The sequence below is a fragment of the Perissodus microlepis genome, chromosome 7, assembly GCF_051167445.1.
Source record: "Perissodus microlepis isolate ML-2025 ecotype Zambia chromosome 7, ASM5116744v1, whole genome shotgun sequence".
Classification (NCBI taxonomy): domain Eukaryota; kingdom Metazoa; phylum Chordata; class Actinopteri; order Cichliformes; family Cichlidae; genus Perissodus; species Perissodus microlepis.
The window spans coordinates 22,665,911-22,687,823 of NC_140467.1; the positions used below are offsets into that span (position 1 = coordinate 22,665,911).

The 21,913-nt window shown below is 39.4% G+C and overlaps 1 protein-coding gene across 4 annotated transcripts in view; it reads right to left on the reverse strand.

The window, feature by feature from the left end:
• The window catches only part of mgat4c (mgat4 family member C), a 122,260-nt gene extending 100,726 nt beyond the window's left edge, over positions 1 to 21,534 (reverse strand). For all 4 annotated transcript variants that reach the window (XM_084934224.1, XM_084934219.1, XM_084934223.1 and 1 more), the window contains exon 1: positions 20,978 to 21,534. The gene's annotated coding sequence lies outside the window, so the exon portion shown is untranslated. The remainder of the gene's footprint in view (positions 1 to 20,977) is intronic.
• Positions 21,535 to 21,913: the final 379 nt, after the last annotated feature.

Below are 21,913 nucleotides of genomic sequence, written 5' to 3' on the forward strand. Positions count from 1 at the left end.
TCTGTAAATATTAACTAAACATTTCTATGTGCTACAAAATAGACATAATTGTAAATGTGCTGAGGTGAAACTATACTTTCAATAATAGTATTGATACAGTACTTATTAGAGTCCTAGAATAATTTCTAGAATTCTATGAAGTTCTCACTTTTCCCAGTTATCCACATCGCTGACTTTTGCTAATTAGCTAGTTAGCAGTCACAGCTGTGTAATACCCAGAGAGATACAGACAGCTAACTATAATATTTATGAAAACTGGTTCAGCCATTGAAGGGCAAAACTGGTGGTATCACAGTAAAAATTATTTTAACATTAACTAAAATGGAAAGCTTAAGTCATGTTAAACCTAAATAACAGTTATTTTAAAAAATGAGTCAGCAAAATATTCCTGACTTGTCTGGAGACAGCCGAAGCCAGTTAACAATTAAATTAACAATTCTTTCTAAATAAAAATGCGAAGTCTTTTGAAAAACATTATTTTAATAAAAGAAAACATGAGTTTTAATACTTACCACAGAAATTTGAAGGCAGTTTCTCCAACTTCAGAGTCCAAAATCCAGATGAAGCCTGAAAGAAGCCTAATGGCTGCTCTTGCGCTTACTTTTCCCTCCTTTTCGGGTTCTTTTTCCCACAATGCATTGCAGTAGTTGAGAAATACAGAAAAATACCTGTAAATGACTAATACGGAAAATTCCTTCACGTTTATACAGTAGATTGTACTGTATTTTTACGGATTTTTTTTACAGTGCAACTATAAACATAAATGAGAAAGTTGCATTAGAGGAATCCATCTGGATATCTACAGTGGCTGAAAACTAAAACTACCAAAAGGGTAATTTTGACCTCTTGGCATTTTAAAAGTGATGTAACTCTGCTAGAATAAAACTCCATCATCTCTTATGTATGACTTTTCCTAAAACGGGTTATTCATCATATAGAGAATTTTGGGGTGATAAAAAAGAAATAAAACTACTATAGCTAGGACTGATGGTGGAGTACAGAGCCAAAGTACTGAAATCAATTATTAAAATAATATTTAACTAAACTGTTTCAATTTGAAGCAAATATATTTTTTGGGCTTATGTCAGAATTTCTTTTCAGTCATTTTGATGAGTGCGAAAACAAACGGTGGATTAAAACAGTGCAGTCCAAGGAATCTTAATGTCTGTCCAATATTTTTTTTTTTTTTGTATTACTATGCTTAGCATTGGTAGGATACAGGGGCTACAACCTGCTATAGCATCCCAGTACTGTAGTAGGTTAAATCCTAATCTCAATGTACTCAGGTTAAATGGCTATATTATATTAGGAATACACACATATCCTCTTAAGACCATATGGTGACATTAATTTAAGAATCCACCCAGTATTCAGGCAATATTCTTATAAAATAACAGAATGAAAATATGATGTGACAGTATTACAGCAAGTCTGATTTCAACACAAAGGCTTGGTGTTATGTTTTAACCCAGTTTGGGTGCAGAGATTGTGAGAGATGAATAACATGTTTGTGTTGCTCTTTTGAGAGTGACAAGAGAAAGGCGGAACTTGAAAAGAGGCTGGAAGTGCTAATGAGGCTTATTTTAACAACACAACAGCGCCATGAATATTTAACAGCTAACAGTAAAAAGTCTGATGAATTCACTATCTGAGTGGAAAAAATGCCAATGCAATGCTGCTGCTACCAAGACAGTGCTGTACAATATCTCTGTATAATAGTAATGGGTCTTAGAAAACAAGACGTCTATTTTCTATTAATACAGCAAGGAGCATTTTAAATGACTTGCACTTTAAAAAACTTCACACATCCACATGTACTCTGGCAGCCTTAATCAAATTAATTCACAGCAATTTTTATTGAGAAGGGAAATCACACGTTTAAACCTGTGGTGAGCTTTGAATAATGCGACTATCAACTGGCCTAATTTTTTTTCATTAGTGTAAATGGTACTTCATTAGTCATGCACAATAATGAATACTCAAACTTTCTTCTCACGCCTAAAGAGGAGACTTTCAAGGTATTTAGAAAGATCCTGCAAGATGCTAAGTCCGTGGACTCACGCGGTTGCTAGGCAACAGCAAGGGCACCAGTCCTTTTTCAGGAAAACAACTTCACTGTCCAAAATAAATAAAGATAGAAGGAAGACACCATGAACCTCTTGAGCGGGGTTAAGTCGCTGGGAATAACACTCAGTCAACATCAAGTACTGTGGCTGCAGAGGCCAAAGTGGTTTTCTTATGTTTAGTATCGAGACTCTTTACTCTTACGAAGGAAAGAAACATACAGAATAGCAACATTTTCTAAAAGGATTACAGTGTGTGAGTAGGACAATGATGACCTATTAAGGTCAAATGTTACATTTCATATTTTGAAAACAGCAATACATATTTGTATTTTTCCAAAATGGAGTTAATTGTTTAGGGTGTAAAATGTAAATTGTGTTGATGGTTATATCCTTTTCATCATGAAACAGTGAACAAATACTCTTAGAACAGATCAAAAGGCTACTATGCTACTAACAACAGTAAAAAGGACTCCTTATCAAAGAAGCCTGGCTTTATCTCATTAAAACAGGCAAGAAAGTGAGAAAAAAAAATCACTTCCAAAGGGATATGAAACAGTTTTACCCATATTTGTTTGTTGTTTAGCTAGCACAGCTCAAATTAATTACTCTCATCTTCTTCACTCTATTCATTATTCTAGCAGTAAACACATTAGTCAAATGAAATGTCTCTGAGCACACCTGGCTTTCTTATCTTTTCTGCTGTCGACAACAGGGTGGTTCAGCTTTTTTACATGCTGTGAGCCGAGCATTAAAGAAACCCAGTCCCATTTATGGGATATGGTACTTGCCGCCTATTCAACCGATACCTGCCTCCCAGGAAGCCTTAATGTATGAGATTTGTCAGTGTCAATTTCCCAGTTAATCTCTCTAGTCCACCTCGCTGCAGCCTCTGCCGCCCATTCATTCCGCTGCTCTGTCTCTATCTGCTCACACTATCCTACGCAGGATACAAAGGCAACGGGAAGCCCAGGAATAGGAACTACCTCAGTGGTAGATGGTGCTGCAAAGTAATCCTGCATCTGAAACCTGCTGAAAACTGCTGGCACATGGCCTGAATTTTGAGGCGCAGTCTGAACATTCCTTTGCAGCAAACACTGAAAATAGAGACTATAAAAAAGTCAGTTAGACTATAAAAATGTAATTTATAACCTACTGCGGTCAAGGTATTGTTACTGAACATACCAATTTGTTGTGGTCACAGAAACACACATGTACACTATTGTCAAAAGTATTCGCTCACCCATCCAAATCATTGAATTCAGGTGTTCCAGTCACTTCCATGGTCACAGGTGTTTATAATCAAGCACCTAATGATGAGGACTGCTTCTACAAACATTTGTGAAACAATGGGTCGCTCTCTGGTGGAAAGTCAGCCAAGGTTTAACTGGTAGTTTTTTTAATTGAAAGTGCTCCGGCGTGTTTTTCAATACTCATAATCTATAAATATAGATTTGGGGGAGGACTGAATGTGAATGCTGTGTAAGTAGTATTGATACAGAACAAGATTCATTGCTGTCAACTATTTTCATATACATGTTTATATCCATTTTTGGTTCATGTAAGCTCTGAATGAGCTGCAAAAGTGAAACACAGTGAAGCTGAAACACAAATTATGGATAAACTGCTAATCAATACAGAAAGAGGAGCTTTTTGCTAAAAATGCATTACTTTGGCTCCTGAAACGCTAACGTGTTCTTTTTAAACGTGTCAAATCCCACTGTTACTCAAGAGCAGAGAAAATGTTTATTTCAGCAGCAGACTAGAATTTGGCAAGCAGAGAAGTATAATTTGCCTTAAAATCTGCAATGTGAAAAATGCTAATTTAGCCTAAATTAACAAAACTCGTGCTTTCAACTCATTAGTATTGGACACCTTTATAGGACACCAACATACTTGAAGGCTGCCAGAAACATTACAGCACTGATAAAACAGAAATTAAAACCTTGACTGAAATTAGTTACAAACTTCTGACAATTACAATAGCTAAGCTAAAATAACTGATTCTATCCCTACTGCTCCAGGTAAAAACCCTGCTTAATATTTAATAAAATGAATCCTTTTTCTATATAGACATTTCCTTCAGCTATAGCTATTGTGCTGTTACTTTATACTTGCTTTACAAGCTCTGAAAATACCTGTGATTGCCCAAAGTCTCACATCATCAACTAGATTTTCTAAAACCGAAAAACACAGCCCATACACCACTCAGACCACTTGAATTAGCATAAGCTAAAGGGCCTTTTTCTTTCAGGGGCAATTGATGCCAAAAACATGTTTTCTAGCTATTTTCACTGTAGACAGAGCCATATCGATTGTTGTGGGCATCTATGCACTCATCTAATTACAGAAACAACACCATAAAGTTCATATATCCTGTTGATCATCCATTTAGCTGTATACTAACTTTATACATGTTCTCTATCATCATGACGTTATTTACTTTTCTGACTGTATTCTGTTAAAATCTGTAGCAAATTTAGCTTAAGATGTGTTTAGGCTTACCATGGTTTGCTGGCCACAAAGCCTTAAGATGCAGAAGAGAGGAGGAGCCGTGCTGCTCTCTGAGAGGAAGCTAGTACCATGCTCTCCTGAGTTTTAAATGCACTTTAGAACAGCACACAGCAACACTACATATGAGCGGGCGTAGGGAGGTTTGAGGTCTTCACTCACCCCGGTTCTGTTAGCCGTCAGGGCTGGGGGGCTGGGAGGAGGTGCTGGCCGTCAGACTGGGGTCTGGGATGCGGGGCCTCCCTGCTACTGCAGATAAGGAGGTGGTCCGCTTGCCTCCACCCCAGAGAGAAGGGTTACATCTCCTGGGTCTAGGTGCGGCTTGCCCCTCTGGGGGCGGGGGTACCTGGACCTGGGATATAGAGTATGTTTGGGGAGTGCGAGTGTCTGTGCAGTGTCTATTTGTGTCTGTCTACACGTTGGGTGAGTGCCGAGTATTTGGTTGTGCATATGGGGGTGGGAATGCACGTCTGTGTCCGCGTGTGCCTGTTTGTCTGTGTCTATATGTCAGGTTGGGTCTTAGACTCAACCTCTCTGGGTACATCTCAGGCCCTCTAAAGTACGGAGGCCTATCTCCCCTCACCACACTCCCTGCCGGTGGCTGATGCCCTCAGACGTTGGTGTGTTGGTGGTCCTTGTCATCTGGGGCTGGGCGCTCATGCATGTACCGGCTCACTCCTGGTGGCCGATTGGCGGGGCCGGGCGCCTGTGGCCCGGCTGGGCTCCTTCCGGGGGGTGGGATGCCCTCAGGCCTCTGGCCTCTGGGCCTGAAGCTCGGTCCTCTCTGGCACAGCTGGCTGCCGGCGGAGCCCGCGGGCACGCCACTGCAACCCCCTCTGGCCTCTGCTCCGTAGCTGCGGGGTGACCTCTCGTTTGGGGCTCTACTCAGCTCTTCCCAGGAGGGTGGCACGGTTCCCCCCCCCTTTGGTGGTCCTCCTCGGGTCCTTGTACTCTGGGGCCTCTGGATATCTGGGGCCTGGATCTCCTCCATACCTGCTTCATACCCTGGTGGACGGGGCTATGGCTCCCCACACTCCCTAGCAGATTGTTACATGGAGAAACCTTTGGAATACAAGCATGCTGATCCACACAGGTATGCACACAGGTGTACACACGGGTGTTCACAGACACGGACTACACCTTTCTTGGCTGCTGCCTCAAAGCACATTGTGCGCTGTCTATCTTGCGTGCTGCACAATATCGTTTATTATTTAGTATCTACTGTTATCTACTGCTAGCTAGTTTATTGTGATGGTGCTGTTTTTTATTATGTTGCTCTTTGTTGTTTGCTTTCTCTTCTGTTTTTTTCTCCATACAGGTGATCCAGGCGTTTTGTTTGTTTGTTTGTTTTTTCCTTTCTTCCCCCCCTTCTCACCGTCTCTTCTCCCCTTTGGTTTTCTTTCTCTCCCTCTCTTTCTTTCATTCTTTCTCCCTGTCCTATCCCCCAGTCACGTCTGTCCCATTTGTAGCAACCGAAAATAAAATAAATACATAATTATAATAAAGGTCAATCAAATGGACCAATATGGCAAGGCCATGATGATCCACTTGGTAAAATAAATCCGCTTGGCATCTTTCTTGGCCTTAAGACAACAATTCTGATGGCTAAAGATCCAAACGGGACACAAAAAAAAAAAAAAGATGCAGAAGATGACACTAAATCTAACAACGAACAAAAGAGAGAGATCTAGTACTATTAATGTTAGTATTCAGTAAGAGTTGATTCATTGGTTTAGTTTTGAGCTCACCAATTGGCCTTCTTGGATTTAATGATTGATTTTTACCTACTTATAGCTATATATTTATTGCTGTTAATAGCTTATTCTTCTACAGCAGCGCACAGTGTGTTCACGTCTAATGAGTAGTCCAGGCATTTAGTGGAACTTTAGTTTGATATCTGTTCTGAGCGTGCGTAATCGCACTCATGAGTGAAACGGACTAACTACTATACTCCCATTAAGTTTCAATCTTGTAAATTAAGATATACCTTAAAGGCTTCCAATTCACTCACAGCATCAAAGAAGGTAACAGATGCCTGTGATGGCTATAATTACTTGAATCTTGCAAACATCACCCATCAAATTTTTTTTTTTTTGCAATATTGTAAATGTTTTCGTATGGTAAATGGCCTGTATTTGTATAGCACTTTTACTAGTCCCCCCTAGGGACCCCAAGGTGCTTTACACACCCAGTCATCCACCCATTCACACACTGGTGGAGGCAAGCTACAGTTGTAGCCACAGCTGCCTTGGGGCAGACTGACAGAAACGAGGCTGCCATATTGCGCCATCGGCCCTTCTGGACAACACCAGTAGGCGGTAGGTGAAGTGTCTTGCCCAAGGACACAACGACCGAGACTGGCCGAGCCGGGGCTCGAACCGGCAACCTTCCGATTACAAGGCGAACTCCCAACTCTTGAGCCACGATTGCCCCAGCATAGTATTGGTAAAGTCCGTTTCACATTTAATTTTAATGTTAAAACAGAAAACCATTAATCACAGCATAACAACTATGAAGACTTTGAACTACATTCATTAAAAGTAATGCTAAAATCTGTCAGCAAATCTGAGCTCAATTGTGCAGCAATGTACTGAAATGAGGCTTTTATAGCCATTTATCTTATCTCTCAGTTCCTACAGAGGTTTTTAAAGTCTTGTGCTGTGCATAATACCTGACCTGTCGATCTGATCCATTCAGCTGAGGACAAATTGTGATTAAAATAACTTCAATTCATTAGCTACTTATTTGGAATGCACTGTAATGTCCTTTTGGAAAGGCATGGCTTTAACGTGTCCAAAAATACCTAAAATTCTTTAGATAAGTGACTACTGGCAGCTCTGTCTTACACTGTAATTTTAAAATGGCACAATGATTTATTCCCCACTAAGCATAAGGCCATCACTTTGCCGCATATGACATTATTGCTCATTCAAGGCTGTCTGGGGAGAAATTATGATGCCTTATGATGTTCTATGAATTAAACCCATAGAAGTGATGCAGGGCTGACGTTAAATTCAAAGCACAATAAAAAATTTTTTATTCCAAGCTCACCAGGCTCTGTGGGGGAAACCTGCTAGGTACAGAGGAGAGTCAACAGTTTTGTGAATGTTATGTAATACATATACCGTATATATACAGTATTGTACAAAAGATTTTTGAACCACTACTTCTAGTGTGGTATTGAACGATAGTTCTCCAGGATATTTTCAGAAGAATGTTTTCCTTGCTTGTTAAGCCACTTACAAAACTGACCTATGAATTGTTCAAGAAAAATAACCTAACTCAAGTCGGTGTGCTTTGTCTGCACATAACAAAAAACATAGCAAAGTACCAATTGGGAACTTTGTTAATAGCAGCCTGCTGCAAAAAAACCCCCACATTTTGTCCCCCTTTCATTAGCTGAACCCATGAAAAATGGCAAGAGGATAACAATGTTTGACAGCCATAAAATAGTATTTTTGAATACTCAAGCCTCATCAGAAATGGTCTCAGTTGGATAGTGCCTGTCAAGAAGCCATTCTTAAGGAAAGGAAATAGCCTGAGCTATACCAAATACCACAAGAAATGGAAGAAGAATCCAAATTTGAACATTTTGGCTGAATATGAACAGAGGAAGTCAGGAGAGAAGTACAACAGCGAATGTCTACAACTATATGTAAAACACAGTGGAGGCTCTGTCATGGTTTGTGGCTGCTTTCAGCCAGTGATGATGGTGATCTTGTGAAAACTGGCAGAATTATGATTGTAGAAAAATGACATCAGATTTTAATCCACCGTGTAATACCATCTAGAAAATGTCAGATTGGCAATGGGGTTTTTTCAGCATACTGCCAATGCAGTAAAGGCATACCTGGATAGAAAATGCACGCAATGAAACACTGTGAACATCCAGCCCCAGCCCCCACCCAGATATTACTAGAGCACCGTGGGATCGTCTTGGCAGAGAACACAAAAAAGGCAGACAAAATCTGAAGAAGAGCTTCAGAATATCCTTCAAGAATTTATTCTAAAGACTACTTGAAGAAATGAGAAGAAAGTTTGTCTAACAGAGTTTCAGAATCAGAATCAGAATACTTTATTAATCCTGAAGGAAATTATTAGGCTATACTGAAAAAACAAGGTGGCGATACCAAATATTGACTTTCAAGCTCATTAGTCTTGTACCAACTTTGTTTTAGCCATATATATTGTATTCCCTTGTATGATTGCATCTTTCAATAAACTGCAGCACCAAGTTCCCATTTTTCAAGGAAAACATAAAGAAACAAAGGGTAGCTCAAGAATAGTGAATAGTGCTGTGCATGTTTTCAATGTGGTCTGATGATCGTTATAAGTGACAGAAAATTCTCCCCCATTAAACGTAAACTCTCCTGCTATGTTGAAAAAAAATCCTTCAGTATTCTTTTTTTTTTTTTTTCATTTCAGTTGTAGTCGGTGAGTTAAATTCAGATCTTTACATTGAAATAAAGAGTACACCTAGGAGAAATATGTAAACTACTTCTAAAACCAGATTAAGGTTCCAAAGTGTTCAGCAGGGACAAGCCAAGTGTGCTATTCAGAGAACGCATATTAAAATGATAAATTGCCAAGTGCACATGTTACCATTTTGTTTTTCTCATTTACTCTTCACTGTTGAGATGGTCATAAAAGCACTGCAGCTTTGAGCTGTACATTACCATATAATAATGCTGCTAAACTGCTGTGGGAATTCGTTTTAATGGGCAAGAAAACAGTTTTCCAGTAAAGTCCTACATCCAAACTACTGATAACTATAAGAATGGACTGCAGTAATAAAGCAATCACTGGCCAAATAGCTGACCCTGGAGACTTGGCTGTGGCATTTGTGTTACTCATTATAGCAACTCTGACAGTAAAAGCTATCATAGCAGCAAAACTTCACTCTCTAATAATTTCAGTAGCTTTTCAAATATTTAAAAAATTAACATTTTTCTTGGAAAAGGATTTTTTTTTGTCATTTTAAAGATATGAGCAACACTTGTTATGTACACTTATTTAAAGCAACATTTTTCAATATTTCTCTTCTCACAACACGTACACATGCACATGACAATACCATACATAATGTAAACATGTCAGGTGATAGGATAACAGTGAAAAACATTAACACAGCCCCCTCTGCATTCATGCTTAATTCCTGTTCAAACTAAAATGGGAGAAAATATTATCAGTGTTGTCGTAAACAAAAGTACAAATCCCTGCTGTTATGGCAGTCATACTGAGAGACTTCTGATGTTTCACAGTCATTTCCATTCCACAGCCAGCATTTGCATTTGTTTGATTTCCAGCAGCAGTCTGCAATGCCTCTTTGTGCAACAATACAGACACAAATAAATTAAGATCCGTCCTTCCTGGCAGAGATTATTTATCTCCCTACTCAAGCTGTCTGAACTTCGAAAACACAGCTTCAAGTTATTCATTGCTATTCCCATACTCATCGCCCACTGCCTTGACAGTAAAGACTACAGTCGTCTCCACGCCTGTGCATGTTTTTGTAAAATAAAAGTCTTATACAACTGCTAATAAAGAATTTGTTTTGCTTGCTTTGGTGTGCAGATGCCGCATAAATCATTGTAATGTAATGCATGCCTATAGCTATAACCCCACCACTAATCCTTCTGCAGAAAATCAATTTTTCACTTTGGCCTTAGCTGCCCTTAGGAAGACAAATCACAAAACTAGTCAAACCAGCGATCAGAATCAAACAGACTGGATTCATACAGAGGACGGTATAATGCCTCTTGTACAATCAGTAACAAGTTGCTGCCTCAATGCCATGCCATTTCATTCTCATCACCCTCTTAAAAGACAAACATTGTGTAATTAGGATGATTAAGATGAGCAGAGACTAAAGGCCAACAGTGTTAACATAGCTTGAGATAATAAAAGGATTAGGGGTGATTCACTTAGAGAAGCTTAATGGGTTTTTAAAATAGAAAACAGGAATTCATTAGTAAATGTGATTGACAGTTGAAAAATCAGTGAATTTAACAGCGGAGAAAATAAAACCGCGATTAACATAGCGGGCCTTGTTGTTGAAGAGCAAAGGCTGGAAGTCACTTATGTCACAAAGTCAGCTGCAAAAAAAAAAAAAAAAAACACTTTTAGGAAAACAGCGAGCAGATCTGCAGCAAGCAGATGAGCACTGACCCAAACTGACCCACTTCTTCCTGATTTATGGTTTATGGTCCCTCAGCAGACACAGCTTTGTTGTGTGGGGTCATAAATCTCCCGCACCTCAGAGCTGATCAGCTGACCCTCCAATCCTGGCAGCCGTCCCCTGCTCACAGGCCTGTCCTCCGGCCGCAGCCCAGCTCTCAACACAAAGCAGAAATCACCCGAGCCACAAGCGCAGGCAGTTAATCACCATGAGCCGACAATAGTATGAAATAGAGTCAAGCAGGCCAGGAAGGCAATTCATTGCTATTGCTAAAGGACTCGGCGAGACAGCCGAGGTTTACCTGTTTGGTAACTTCAGCAAAGTTAAATGAAGTTTTCGATGTATGGAATGAGCCAGTACAGGTCAGGGTAAGAGGGGCTGAGCTTGAGGTACGTGAAGAAACCTCACTGGAACGACAAGACAAATATGACGCGATGATACAGCTTTGTATTTATGCCTCCAGCCATGTTTGCAGAGGTAAATGTTGGACGTAAAATAAGGCATCTTAATTAATTTGATGAACAGAGCACATGACTCTGAGACTAAAAACTTGGGTCATCAAACACTGCACAGCGCAGCACGACTATGCAGGTTAACTGTTGCAGCATGGAAAGCACCATATGTCTCAGATGACTTATTACGTCTGGATCAGGCATAATGACATCTTGGCAATGTCAGTGGCAAAACAGGAAAAAACAAAAGGAAATTACAGAGTGGAGGAGCAGAATATTGAACACCACAGGGACATCAGGGATTTTAATTTGAAAGGGAGCAGAGGCACAGTGTGAGATAGAGAGACACACAGCCCGAGAGCACTCGGATATTCCTCTGTTAAGACAACGAGACTGGGAATAACATACATATGGAGCAGCATGCAGAGAATCGAACCACGTCACTCATTCGCAGCAGCACCATCATGAAAATAATCAGCACACACTCACCTGCCTAAAGCACGTAAATGCACCTCTGCACTCAGTCATTCCTACCGTGTTTGTATCGTGAGGGAGCTCTGCTGGTGCTCTGCGCTTGCCACCAGTCTAAATGATCTCCATGATTCATGCGGGAACAGATAATTGGCGTTCAGAAAAGTGGGATAAACACTCATTGTAATGGCAGTGAGTAGCCTTGCAATAATTTTGTGTTCTCACTTCTGCGCGTGGACATTCTTTCTTTCATTATTCTGTTCCACCCCCCCCCCCCTCCAGTCTGTCTCCTGCATCTGCTGACTAGCTCAAGAGCCCCCACCCACACTCCAAAAGTCCCACCACACCTTCCTCTTTATCCCTCAAAGCCTTACTCTCCTCGTCAAGGTGTCACTAACAGCTTCTGCAAACCATGGTTTCTTATTGGTTCATTCCACCTTATTCTCCTCCGGTCTCCTGTTTTGCTGTCTTAAAGGAACAATGTATTCACACCCCCTCAACCCTGCCCCCTCTCTGTTCTTGCAGCTCACAAAGTGTGTCATGATGAGAAGTGTTGGGCAAAACTAATTACAGTTTAGGGGTTGAAGCAGCGGGACAGACATCCATAATTCATGAGCTCAATTTAAAGGGTGATGGCAGATGTGTACCTAAAGTAGCGAAGCTTGCAGAAGGAGCAATATTAGGTTTTCTTAGAGACACCCTGTTGACACTGTGTATGTGTGTGTGTGTATCTGGAGATATACACGGCATAAATGAAAGGCTATCGAGTAATCTCCCGCATTTATCAGTCTTTTGGCAACTGAACAAATCTGTCAGCATCAAGAGGTCTGGAGGTATGTGTGGCCTGTAACTGGCTCAAACAGGGAAATCATATTTTTCAAAAAAGAGACAAGTAAGCAGTTAAATAGCAGTGTGATTGGTAGAACAGCTCTTACGTAAAGGAAATGTGTCCATTTATGATTTCTTCATCAAATCTTCTTTCCACAAAAACAATATATTGTTCATATATCAGTCATTAGGCATAATAATAAAAGGTAAATCAGTGCTTTTTAATGTAATCCTCAGGTCAAAAATAACAGAAGTTATTGATTTGGTTTGTTCTTAAGGTTTGATGTGTTCAAGTCATTCAAGCATCCTTCCAACCATTAGATGCACTTCTTTGTTTTAAATTGCTGTGTAAAGAATATGACATGTAAACCACTCCCCTGGTGCTGGGCATGTTTAAGCACATTTTCTATTTTGGTTTAGGCCCAAAATACTAAGGGTAATCTTCAAAACATCAAGTTTTCCAATCAGCGTCATCACAGTTGGATATTTATTTAAATCCAGCAATGTAATCTCACTGAATAGGGATGTAGAGGCCAGCTCTTTAATCCCTTAAAATTTACCCTTTAAGGACTGAAAATATTTTGTTTGTTGGACAGTGAAAGTAGTGCACAGTGGTACATAGTGACTGATGTTATTAAATGTTGTTACTTAGTAATTAACTAGTGTTACAATGCTAATTTTATCATCTTATAACCATTTAAACCAAAGCTTTGAGCTTTTAAAAGATGAACAAATGGAGCAATTTCAAAATAAAGCTACAAAAAACTGAAGTGACAAGGGCTCAACCTGAACAGGAGGCTGTGACAATGCAAGTCTTGACAATATTTTTGTTCTATTAAATGGGAAAAAGAAATCAAAGATATCAAATTCAAACGGCTTCAGGTGTCATTGTCAATTACATTGCTAAAGACTCGATGTCAAATATAACTGTGTAACAATCACCTACTAAATGTATTTATTTGTAAAGCTCCTTTTGGTTGCTCCCTGGTCACCACAGTGAGTGACTTCACATGTTTTAATTTGGGTTTGAGATGTCCTTCCTAACACAACCCCAAAAAGGAATTTGTGCCTCGAACCAGCGACCTGTATTATTCAAATTATTCTGTTAGAAATGTGTCAAAATATTTTAGGAAAATTTACAGAAGCACATTATGAACCAAATCCAGCAGAAGTCTTCAGACTTACTCATACTGTCTGAACACCTGTGTTACCTGAAATTACACTGATAAATTAGTGATGGCAACGAACAGCTTCAATCGCAGGTGCATCAACTGTGCTATTTGAATTTCCTTCCCAAGGCACCTTGTGCATATGCTGAGTTTTGCAGTTTGCTCCTTTTGTCAATCTGAGCTTTTAGTGAGCAGCTTTTAATAGCTCACTCAGACCTATTAACTGAAAATACCAGCACTTGCAGCCACTTCTTCAGTCATTTATTTGGTAATCCTTGTGACTCTATTAGGAGAAAATCTACAAGCAGTTCATAAAAGCTTTAGTGTGTCCTGGAATGTGTTTTGCATAACACCTGCATAAACTGGCAGCATTTGTATATAAATGATTCACTCGGAATATTAAAAAACAGGCTGGCCCACGATACTTTTGACCACTTTTAACAGTTTTAACTGTTAAGTGTGGGGAAGTAAAGCAAAACTTCTTGGGACAAAATTAACCAATCAAACTCAACTTTAAAATATTTACCTCGGTTGAATTTCCAAACAGAAATGTATAGCAATAAAACTATTTTAGGATAAATAAACAAATAAATCAAGAAGACAGGCAGCGTCAGTTGCCTTCAGGTCCACATCTGCACTGTCAACGTTAGTGCACCTACTCTTGCTGATCAAAGCTGCTTGTGTCTTCATCAGCAGCTGGTGTGAAGATTTTTCAAAAACGGAATGGCAATATGGCATGGTTATGCAACCTATTTCAACCAGCACTCCACCCTATTTTCCAAACAAACACAGCTTGCCTTTGGTCTTATTTCATTGTCATTGATGCATATTTCATAAGGGAATTCACTGTCTTACTTTGATTCTTCGGCGCTGCTGTCTAGCAATACATTAGTGCCCATTATCATCTCTACAGTCTTTATCAGAGATAGCAAGAAGTCTCTTACAACTCTAATACACTGTATATTACATCTCAGCTCTGCTCTCTAAAATGCTCTCTAACTGTTAGGATAAAACACACCGCTAAAGTAATTTCATACACTTTAAACAGAACTGATGCATTTAAAAAATGAATTTTTAGAGACATGTGACAAAGTAAGTACATGAAATTGCTGACTAACCTGAAAAAATAATTTAGCTATGTGCAATGTTTAAAGTCTTTTGTGCTTGTGCTACACATTTTAACATCCCCCACAAGAGGTACGATGTTGACTAGAAAATTTCATAATCTTACATCGTTAATGTGCTTAGAATGATTATATCCCTAAAAGAAATTGTACACTTCTTGATCAATTTCAACTTTAGGAAAGAAGACCTCACATATTAAAATAGTTTCTGGTCAACAGCAAACATGTCTAATGTTGTTGTGACAGAAAGTCTCTGTGATCCTTCCATTTAGAACACATTACTTAAAAAAAAACCTTTTACTGGCACCCATGCATATCTTCGTTGTGAATGTTTGGTAACAATAACAGTAGCAGAGCGCCTACTGAATAGTTTGTTCCACTTCTGAACAAACTAGCAGTTGTTTGAAAATTGTAGATGATGTTCCCCACAGTGTAATGCTTCATACTGAGATCTTTTTTAAGCCGCTTTCCAGACTCCTTGGTATTCACATCCTTTTATGAAGCGTTGGGTGTAATCACATTTTTCAGTAAAGCAGTAATGTAATGCGTTAATGTACAAAATTTGCTAATTACACTACAGTTACAATTTGTTACTTGCATTAGAAAAGCTTCTCAGTTACCTGCATGATGGATGCATAGAAAGCAAAAAAAACATCAAACAAAGTTGCCTTTTTCATTCTGCTTCAATCATCTGATTTCATTTTATGTGCAGGACGGGGGTAATAGTGGGGTGGTCTACAGTTTTTCAGGAGTGGAAATATGGACATTACTTTTACTTTTATTGCACAAAAGCACAACAGCACAATGATAAAGGGCAAACAGCATTAAGGGTGGAAGCAACTGCATTGTCCTGCAATTATAACTTGAGCTCTTTGCAAGCATATGCACAGACAGTACGCTAACACAGCGGTCCCCAACCCCCGGGCCTCGGCCCGGTACCGGTCCATGAGTCGTTTGGTACCGGGCCGCGAGAGTAGAGGCTCAGGTGTGAAATGTATGGTTTTCAGGGTTTTTATCGGTTTTCAGCGTTATTTTGTTATAGTTTTTATCGTTAATTCGGTTTTCCTGGGTCTTTTCACGTGTGTTATGAATAAACCATATTTCTTTCGGTACCAGTACTAGTTTTATTTTGTTGTATTTATCCGCGACACCTTAAAGGCCGGTCCGTGAAAATATTGTCGGGCATAAACCGGTCCGTGGCGCAAAAAAGGTTGGGGGCCGCTGCGCTAACATACTAGCCAAGCTAGCCAAGAGCACAAAGTGATAATAAAGCTATGTGAATGCTGACCCCAGTTCAGCAGCCAGAGCCACAACTTCAATAGGTAACAAAGGCAGTGATGAGCAGTGAGGGTTACATGTTTTGGGTTCATACGTAAACACTACTATCATTAGGATGGGAATCTGTGTTGTTGTGGCGAACTGTTGCCTTGGGTTTATACTGTTAAATGATAATTGGGAGACAATGCACTTCAGGTTATTTTTATTGACTTGATGAGTATAAGAGTATGGTTATTTTAATATGCACAGTTTTAATTAGAATTAAATGTTTTATACATTATGGTACTACAAGCCAAACCCAATAGGCTGTATAACAGAATTACAAAGAGGCACTGTTGGGTGATGACTATTCCAAACACAACAGATAAATCCTTTAAAGAAAATTTTGGTATTTCTTGTTTTGGGGCCAAAATTTGTAAATTGTTAATAGGATATTGGACCAGTATTGATTGCTATATTTTCCACAATTTAGAAAAAGAGTAGCCACATGCAATTTGTTTTTTACTCTAACTTGACTTTACTGTAGTCTCTGTCTACACACACACACACACACACACACACATATATACATATATATATATACATTAATATATTTCCACTTCTCTTTGCAGAGAGCTTTTGGCTCCCTGCAACTCTCTAACTCACATTTAGCTTGTTGTCTTGTTGTCTTCCTGCAACAACTCAACTCCTGTGAGATTTCAGAGCAAGACTTCTACATGAGCTTGACTTCTGAAATATGTTAGAGAGATCTCTGTAGTAATGCTTTCCATAATATTGACGTTTTGGCTCAACAATCTGAGCCTGTCACTGCAAAAGACAAGTACCTTTACTTTGACATGGACAGCTGTTCCATGGGATTACACTGACAGGACTTTGAGGTCATAATGATCTCACGCAATATAGAACCAATTCCAAAGGTTTTTTGGTCCATGTAATATATTAGACCATGAAAAATGCCAAAAAAATGGGCCTAGTTTTAGAAATACCTAAATTTTCCTATAAAAAGAATAGTCTGTCTTCATTAATCTAAATCCAGCAATAAACTGTGAGCATGACTCTTCTTGGCCACCACTGGGCCAGAAGTCACATTATAATAAATGAGCAGCACAAGGAGAAAAACTGCAGGAAAATAGTTGTAGACAGGACAAAGGCAAAGAACACTTCACTGAGTTTCGAGTCAATCTCTAAACATAAGACTTAATTCAGCTAATAGGTATAAGTATTTTTCCTGGTATGGATTTAATAAGCTGTTCTTGCTTGAACTATTTTGTAGCTCAGTACTGTCACATTAAAGCCGACTCTTTCTGCTATGGTGGAAAAAAATTTTTAACACATGTAACCACAAGTGGATTCAATTCAAATAGCTTTAATTTGTTTGGGACTTTTTTTTTATGTCATGCAACTTAAATACATCTATCCACAATTTAAAATAAAACGTCAATTTTGCATTTAACTCCAGGAACAGCTGCCAACATTTAAGGTGAATTCAATTAAACACTCTGATATAAAACAAAACAAAACAAAACAAAGAAAACATTATGTTGAGCACATGGGGCTGAATATTATACCCACAGCCAGAGACCCCTCCTCTCCTCTCTTAATAAACATGATATTCAAGCTTTGCATCACAATGCTCACTGAACCGGCTAAGCACGTGACAGCAACATCAGTGCATCTCTGAGTGTATGAATATACAGTCTGGATTCATGCCTAGAGTGTTTCATCTCCTTCCTGTGCTAATCTTGGCATCGATGTTAAGCATGCTGTAAGTAAAGTCCATTTTTTCACTCATTCAGCCAGCCAGGAAATCAGTCAGCAACTCAGTCATTCAGTCATTGCACTGACATTAAGATTTTTCTTCACAGCAACTAAACATATACCAGAGCTAAGATCCCACTATCACTGAAGCAGCCTTCATACTCCAACGCTTACGCCTCACATCCTTCATGTCACAGCAAAGCTCAGTGGCTGTCCAATAGATTCGAGCTGCCCAGAAATTCATGACCTGCGCCACCTCAGAAAATCAACATGGTAAGTCACTAGGGGGAATAGTATGGTCAGGAGGCAGACTAACAATTATTTATGGCATTTGTCTAACCTTTCACGGATAAATCAAGTGAGTGGCTGCCCAGACTATCTGAGCGGATGCTGTGGCAATTTTCAGTGTCTCGAGACAGCTAAAAGTTCAGTGCATCTTACACAGGGATAAAGTTACTCTTTTAAAAATCTAATTAGCGCTTCTTTTATTTTGGAAGCTGAAAACAGTCTAACGATAGGAGGGATATCCTCACAGCATTTTCAGTTGCGCTTGCCAGTTCTAGAAAATTCTCAAATAAGCTACAGTAAGAGTGAAGTTATACTGACAATGTTTGGAAAAAAACAGCTGAGAATGGATTCAAGTGTAAATGTCTTACTAGGATGGACACTTCCATCTTCACTACATAGAACGTCTGTATTAACTGTGGCAAGGCAACAGAAATAAGCCTGCATGTAATTCCATTCAGAAAGCAGAAAGGATTAGAGCATTTTAGGTTTACGTTCTGCCTGAGCACACAGTTTCTCTATCCTTTTAAAGAAGTATGACTTTATTTAAATTGCTTGGACAGTAGAAATGAATGTAAAAGCATGACTCATTTTTTTTAGGAGTCTAGTCATTTTTTAAACTGGTGGAGGCGGAGGAGTGGAGCGGGTGGGGGGGTGTAGTTCCACTGTTGGTTCTAGCCAGACTTCTACTCCATGCTCACACTTAAGAGTGAGATTTGCCTAGTATTACTGTACCAAACAGGGCAATGTAAAGTTTATGTTCATGAAGTCTACATGTAGTAGGCTTGAACAGTGGGTCAGTGACCAGTCAGACAGCTTATGTAAATGTATGTACACTGTGATTTTTATTTGATGACTTCTGTGGAGTTGGCCCTGTCTCTTCTGCTGTCTTCTGGTTGACAATGTTTTTTTTAATTTTATTTTCATGCTGATAACAGTTGCAACATTATACACTGAATAATCAGAAATGTCCTACTTCACATATTTACACTGAGGACTGGGGCAATCAGAAGCAGCATCTCCTGCAGTATGTAAGTGGATAATTTATTTATTTATTTATTTTTCTTTTTAATGTCATGATGAAGTGATGAAGTATTCTAACTATTTTGTTGTTGTTGTTCCATATATCTAATTCAAAGCCTACTTCCATGACCAAAGATGCCTTGTTAAAGCTGGGATAAGTAATATGTTATTCAAGAGGCCTTAGAGAGAAGTCGACTCTCTCGCCTCCATTGGGCTTTACTTTCAGACTTGAGGAAAAATGTAGTGTCAGGCTGGCCAATTACAGGTCTTTTCAGACCAGATCAGATGAGTAAAATAAAGAAGTATAAAGAATACAAATGGAATAAAGATATTCGCACACTGGGTTGATGCTTGTTTGATGGGAGGGATTTAGAAGAGAGGTGTCTATATATGAATATATATATATATATATATATATGTGTGTGTGTGTGTGTGTGTGTGTGTACACACATTGGGGTTTTGTTCATTTTTACTGTAGCTTTAAACTGAAAGCTATTTATAGCACAAGTTTTATACTGGTTTTTGTGCGTCTCTTCAGTTTTTCTGTAAAAATGAATTCATTCCAAATACCAGTGATTTCACAAAGTGCCGTGGTAACAAGCTGCAGCTCATAGTGGGAGACTCGCCCCTCTGTGACCCCTAATGAGCCAGCAGCCTCCCGCCAGAGGAAGCCCGAGCCGCTGCTCTTGTAATGAGCTGCTGTTTTGCTACAGGCCTTTCAGATGAGCCATGGAGCTGTCATTCGCACCGCAGGCCATGAGCAACTCTGGCAGATGATGCAATTCTTTGATGACTTTAAGGACAATGCATGCCTTTGGTGAAGCCTTACTGTTAGAGTTTTAATTCAGCCTTTCAGAAGTGCAATTGCATCTTGTGCTTTTCATATTGTGGATATCATAGTATGGGACAGAGTTGTTTATGCTTTGAAATAATACACTCATATTCATATTTATTGCTCCTTTTGTTGAGTTATATTATTCAGGTGATGCAGATGCTGTTTTGATTTGCAGAACAGTTTCAGCCAATTAAAATGTAATTATATAACCTACTGAATACTACAGTTACACAATGACTAAGTCTTTAAAATGTGCAGAAGTTTACAAGAAGACACACAAAAGAAATTGTCCAGACTTCTTAGTTTGGTCAGAAAATAGTCCAAAGACATTTAATTTATAATAATAATTTGTGTTGTTTTTTTTTTGTTTGTTTGTTTTTTTTTTACAAAAATACCAAACCTTCATAACAACAAGCCTTTTGTAGAAGATTTTTACATTTTTTTGAACAATTTAAAACGTGCTTGATATTAAAAATAGATGGCTATGGTTTATTAACCTAATATCAATATTACCGAATCCTGAGCCATGATCTTTTAAATATGGCACAGCCCGAAGCTATAACATCGCATGTCACGGATGTTTATGTGGCGGTTCGAGAAATGATTTCTTTAGATTTAAAAAAATAAATAAATAAATAAAAGCCTCCCACAGCGTGTTTTAAGACAGTCAAAGATGTGAACTCCTTCCCTCTGGTGCTGCCTGGTTGCTAGGCTGGATAGAAATTGCACACACGCTCTCCGAGTGTGACTTATTGCATTTTTGATGTTATCAGACACGCAACCCCACATGCTGTGACGCCTGTGCAGCGAGGGAGGCTGTAATGTGCAAAAGTTATTACTTGGTCCGCATCTCGGTGACATGCTGTGCAGAGCTTGATAAGAACCAGAACAAGCGTGCTGGTACAGTTATCAGTGTACCCACGTGGCCTTACCTTCAGCATCCGTCACCTCAACTGGATATCAAACCAGCCAACATTCCACAAACATGACATCTGCACTCACCTCCACACCGGCAGACTCTACCGTGGACCGAAGGCAGGTGTCAGCGGGGGCTCTGCAGAGCCAACGACCTCTTTGTTTTTCTCTCTGTTTCTCTTTCTTATCTTCTGATGGTTAGACTGGCGCGGACACCGGCTCCGATGCGCTTCGCAATCTCCTACGACAGAGCCCAGGGAGGCGGGCAGGCACCGTAAGAAATTTCTCTAACGACCGATGGACATTTGTTTTTTCTCTCTTTTAGCTCTAGTAAAAGACAAACTTTGCCAATTTCGAAGGTTATTTCTAAGCATAAAACATTGCTGCCACATCCCTAAGGTACAGCTGCGCTCCGGTCTGCTCTCTCCTCAGCTCCTCCCGGCAGCAGGCGGACAGGAGGGCGGTGCGACTGGGTTCGTGCGCTCCAGCGGTGCATGCGTGGCACGAACGCTCCAGGATTCCGCCGTTATCGCAAGACAGAGTGCATGTGTCCTATTCAAAATGCACCGATTATGAAACATACCTCACAGGCTATAACTCTCGGGTCCAGGGGCGCTGATAACATTTTAGGAGATCCCATCTCTGATCCAACAGGGATGAACAATTGTCCAACCCCCCTCCTCCTCTGGGAGAAGTTTAACAAATAACAGCAATTTGCTTAGAAACCCTCTACATGCTGTAGAATGCGCCAGGTTATCTATCTATCTATCTATCTATCTATCTATCTATCTATCTATCTATCTATCTATCTATCTATCTATTCAATAACTGAAATCGCAATACATTAATAAGTGGGAAAAAGGATTCAAACCATCTTTAACTGATTTATGATGACAGCTGTCAAATTGAAAAATAATTTGATTGTGTTTTGAGCCTGTATAGTTTCAGACTTCTGACTATATGTATAAATTGCTCAATATCTAAGCAGAAAATTAATCATCCATAAAATGTGACTTTGATATC